Here is a 6,000-nt window from a genome sequence, read left to right on the forward strand (position 1 = left end):
TATCAAATAGAATTAAAGACACAATAAACGGTAACATATTAATCCTGGAAAGATTAATGTAAAATCAATGCACTTAAAAGGTTGTTATTGCTAAATGTATGAAAACATGTTTCGTAGAGGGTTTTTGGCTTGAATAATGGATATACAATTATGTTACACAGACCACTTAACTTATAGACCACCAAGGCACAATGTTCAATGACACACTGCAGTGCAGGAATAAAAACTGACGTCACTGCAGTAAAATATTTAATGGAAGCAGCTGTGGCTCATCACAGAGATGGAAACAAAGAAGGAGAGCCATGTGGAACTAAAACCAAAAAAGAAGCAATCACTTTATTTCAATTTAAAAAGAAAATCCACGATAAGCCTTTATTTGGATGTTAATTTTTTCTTATTTTCTATCATAAAGGTACTTCTGCCTAATTCTTGAAAGGAGTTTTTTTTTTACTAATGAGATATGAGAAAAACTCAGTCTTAAGCCCTTCTACAATGAAAAAAAGAATGCAACTGTTTTTATTTATTTATTTAATCAGGACAGAGCACATTAATGAACAATCTTATACTTCTGTACAGATTGTAAATGAGCCAGATTATAGCATAGTTGCTAATTTACACCTGTCGTGCATTTGCTTAATCATGTTTAGTTACTTTAACACAATTGTTTTATGTCCTACCCTGCTAATATGAAACAATTGTGTTAAAGTAACTAAATATGATTAAGTAAATGCAAAAAACGGTTGCATTCATTTTTTTTAGTGGACGCATTATGAGCATATCTTAAAGTGTTCACTTTTGCACTGTTCCTTTTACTTACAGTGTACCAATGAATCTCCCAGTAACATACTAGCGTAAACCTGCAGTACTCCATTAGAGTAATTGCCTAACAAGGCCATTTATCACACTTAGCTCTTAACATGTCTCTTGGCCATGCAAGTAGCAAATGCTTTTTAGCGGTCTCTGTTCACCTCTGACTCTACAACCCAACAGCCCTTCTGGGAGGCCATCATTTCACTTTTACAGATAGTAGATGATCTCTGTCTCTGCTGACGAAGCCGTGCAGCTTTAATATGTCACTGTCAAACAAAGTAGCCACCATTATTATTAAGGGCTTTCTCATGCATGACAAGAAAGACTTATAGTATTATATTATAGTAATTATATTATTTTTGTTATTTTTACAGTTGGACTATTAAGAGTGGCCTAATTTGAGATGAGTCAGATAGAGGACATCTCCCCGGAAGCCAGGAAGCTTTGATTAATTTGAACGACTTTTGCTGCTCGCCACTCCCTAGCAACAGATCTGAAAGGGATGTAATTACCTTCATCTGTCCTCAGCCCTGCAGAAACCTTTTCAACAATGGAGCAGTGAACAACATCCGCTACCAGCATACATGGCCTTGCAACAGTATTTAAACTTCTTGAACTTTTGTCCATTTTGACACATTGCCCTGACAAGAATAATGCTGTTGAAATATTAAGCGCTTCAGCAACAGAGAGCAGTGCATATTTGAGGACGAGGATACATGGTCATCACTTTCTTTAATCTGATACCCCTTAAATGGAATCCAGCACATTCAGCTGCCTTTAGAGGTATTAAATAAGTAATGTGAGTCCACCTGTCAGTGTTATGGTGCTGTAACTTTTCTGTTTTACCTCCTGCTGCTGGTACAGCTTGGAGGAAATGGCCAAACACTCAGCCATTATCACATCTCTACCTTTACTCTTGTCTGATGAAGTTGGCTTGTTCTCCCTGTGCATGTGTGGGTTTTCTTCAGGTACTCTGGCTTCCTCCCACGGTGATAAAACATGACTGTTAGGTTAATTAGCATATTTGAATCCTCTTTAGGTGTGTGTGAATGGTTGCATGTCTCTGTGTTGCCCTGTGATGGACTGGTAACCTGTCCAGGGTGTAGCCTGACTTCACCCATAGACTGCTGGACATAGGCACCACACTGAAGAAAAAAACTCAAATATTGTAAGTATTTCTACGCAAATGGCAAACAACGCTCACTTGCAAGTATCAACTGAATCTCACTTTCCATAAGACATAACAGTTGTAAATATATTAAGTAACATTTCCTTAATTACATCCAAGTTGTAAGTTAGATTTAGTTAAACAAATTAAGTAAAATGTACTTGTTTTGTATAGGCACAAACAGCATTTTACTCTAGATTTTAAGGCAATACAGAGACAAACAACCATTAATGCACACCTAGGGAGAATTTAGAGAAGCCAATTAACTTAACAGTCATGTTTTTGAGTAATTTATTGATATGCCAACTTAAATGCTTTGTCCTTGAAGCTCGACCGTTACAATACATAGTTGTATTTTTACTTGGGATGTCCCAATCGTATATCAATATTGGATATCGTTCCAATATTAGACAAAAAAAACTATTATCTGAGTTTACCGGCATGTAAAGTGGTTAATTTTACATTGGTCAGTTGTTTACACACCTTTTGTTGATGACTTTTTATTGATATCACTTAATGAAGCCTTTTCTAACATTCTACAGGATAAAATAAGTAATAAAAGTATGATTCGTGCTAATATTGCATCGGATCAAGGTATCGGCCAATTCTCAAAGCTGCAACATCGATATCATATCAGAAATGAAAAAGTTGCTTCTGGAAACCCCTAGTTTTTACAACATTGTATCGTAAATCACAGATGTAAAATTACATTAAGTTGCTGTGAGTATGTTTCAGAGTATATTGCTGCTGCAGTGTTCAATAAACATTGTACTTTTCTCATATGAGGAGCTAAGAATCTCAGAAAACAGATACACTAAAACAGCAATACTCTTAGAGCTTAAAAAAGACAAATGTGGAACAACAAGGATGCTTAGACTAAATATGAGACAATGAATATGCATAGCTAATTGCACTCCCCTCTCTATAAAAAAAAAACTTCAGCAAACGTCATGGAAAGCTCTGTGATGATCATCCTTCCCCGGCCTCACCCAGTTCTTAACCATTTCACAGCCTGTGTTGAGGCTGTCCTCCCTTTTTCTTAAAAATAGCTTCGCTTATATTTTGTCTATATCAAAATCATTTCCCTGTTGTATTTTAAAAGGATTGTGCGCAGGGCGGTCATGAAGTGGGGCACTCCTTTGTATTTTGATTGACAGCCCATACAGATCAGAACGTATTCTTACTCTATGTATGGTAGAAGCTTCTTTATACATACTGCAGCCAGTGTGACAGGGAAAAAATGGCATTGGATCTTCCAGAGTTGGACACAAGTGGTGAGAATCATTCTTTAATTTGCTTTCTTAATTTCAAAACCTGTAAATTTGGGTATTGGGGCAATGTTCATGTTGGAGGATCCCTTCTGTAACCCAGTTTCAACCATTTGGCTCTTGAGTTGAGGTGAAGAATTCAAATTTAGTAATCTCTCTCTATTATTCCACCCGCTCTAACATCGGCATGACTCTCCCACCACCATGCTTGTCAACTGGCTAGCTCTTTTTAGCCTTGATACCCTTACCCCTCAAATGATTCCTTCATCTGTTGTTCTTCAGAAACCTTAATATCCAACTCATCAGTCCCTTAAACCTTTTTGTTCAAGACAATTGCCTAACCTTTGCAAGACGTTATGATGTTAAACTGGCTGAACTAAAGAGGGTTGCAAGCGTGTTTCAGCAGCCTTTTCCTAAACATCTTTACCTGTTATCCTTTATTTAGAATGACGACTTATGTTAATTGATTAAAACTTTAATGCATGACAGTTTCTGCTATTTATTACTTAGGCAGGCTAAAATAAGGGTTCTGCTATGGTCCTAATCTTGGCCAAATTAAAAATGTATGAAATACTGGAAAGTCACGTCCTTTCCCAGAGACGAGCAAATCCAAGTGAGAGCAGTGTTCAAATGTCCTGCAGGCTTATAAAAGAACAAAAACGATATACGATTAAACACAGTCTGGCCAAAGATGTACCAAAATCAGCAAAGACCTCTGATCTGATTTTTTAAGCAGTTTTTAGATGTGAAGAATGATAGACGAGCCAGTAATTTGAAAGAAATGGGTTTTTGTTAGAAGCAGCACTGATGTTTAAATTAGATCAGAGTTTCATTCAGTGATGACTCCTAACCCATTGCTGTAGAGGAATATTAAGTATGACCAACACCCCACAATAGAAGCGTACTTCTATATCACTTGTGACGGATGTACTGTGTATCAATATTAGTTTATGAAACCTAACCCACACACTGTCCAGTGTCTCCAAATGGTAACAGATAGGTCGGCAGGTGGCATCACATTACTCGTACTGGATTTTGGACTCTTGTGGGATTTCTCAGAGAAGCAGAGGGATCATTTACCAAAGATGAGATCTGGATGGGAGTTAATGTTACTGAGAAGAGCAGCTTTTTTTTCTTTGCTTGTAAGTTTATGTCCATGGAAATGCGGATGGTCTTAAAAAAGCTGATAACTGTATTGTCCCTGCTAAAGAGACAGGATGAAGAAAGAAAGGTTCTGCTCTGTGTGTGTGTGTGGTGGTGTTGGTTGGGGGGGGGGGGGGGGGTCCTAGCTATAAAGCAGGTTGATTAGATTACAGAGCTATGTCCAACAGACCCTTTGTTAGATAGAGAAACAGACCCATGCTATGGGAGAGAATGTGTCTGTGCTGGACAGAGAGACAGAACAAAACAACTATGTCTCTAACACTGGACAGACAGACGGACAAACATAGATAGATAGATAGATAGATAGATAGATAGATAGATAGATAGATAGATAGATAGATAGATAGATAGATAGATAGATAGATAGATAGATAGATAGATAGATAGATAGATAGATAGATAGATAGATAGATAGATAGATAGATAGATAGATAGATAGATAGATAGATAGATAGATAGATAGATAGATAGATAGATAGATAGATAGATAGATAGATAGATAGATAGATAGATAGATAGATAGATAGATAGATAGATAGATAGATAGATAGATAGATAGATAGATAGATAGATAGATAGATAGATAGATAGATAGATAGATAGATAGATAGATAGATAGATAGATAGATAGATAGATAGATAGATAGATAGATAGATAGATAGATAGATAGATAGATAGATAGATAGATAGATAGATAGATAGATAGATAGATAGATAGATAGATAGATAGATAGATAGATAGATAGATAGATAGATAGATAGATAGATAGATAGATAGATAGATAGATAGATAGATAGATAGATAGATAGATAGATAGATGTAGAATTAGGAGAGAGGATAGATGTGTAAAGTCCCAGCATCAGTTGTGACACAAAGAAAGGAAATTGCCACGCCCAGTCAACACAGAGCATGCTCTGTATGACATCAACTTTATGCAGGACTGATGTACAGGACTGTCTGCAGAGTCATATGCCACTAGTTGCAAAAAAAATATAATAATACAACAAATCTTATTTTCCTCTTAAGGTGCAGAAGGGGGACATTTGTGATGATCTACTGTAGGTGTAGCTCAGTTAGATATTGCTTATTGTTCATTACGGCAGCAATACAATCTCTTATTAATTATTACCTAATATTAGAACTGGCCCAAGGTTCATACTAACATACCACAGAGAAGAAAAAAAAACACAGACTGACTTTATGTTCTGAAAAAGACTCCTTTTTACTTCAGTTCACTTTAACAAGGTTAGGCAACTTTATTTATTCAGCATGTGTCAGTAGCAAGAAGCATGTACATAGAAAAAGAAAATAAATTATAAAAAATCCCAATAAAACACATATTGGATGTGATTGTAATGTGACCAAATTTGCGAAAGTTCCAGAGGTTCAAATCCTTCGGAAAGGCCCCACATATAACTAGAAATTGTTTTTTTTCTAAAGTCACTGAGGGTGTGAATTTATAAAGATCTGTAATTATTCTCTGTGCCATCCTTGTTTTATGCCCCAACATGAACTCAGTGGACTAAAAACCTGCAGCCGACCCCACGCACAAATGGCCTTAATGGTTTGAAACACACCAATCCTGACT

Source organism: Cyprinodon tularosa, unplaced genomic scaffold, assembly GCF_016077235.1.
Source record: "Cyprinodon tularosa strain WSP-4 unplaced genomic scaffold, ASM1607723v1 ctg512, whole genome shotgun sequence".
In the NCBI taxonomy this organism is placed as follows: domain Eukaryota; kingdom Metazoa; phylum Chordata; class Actinopteri; order Cyprinodontiformes; family Cyprinodontidae; genus Cyprinodon; species Cyprinodon tularosa.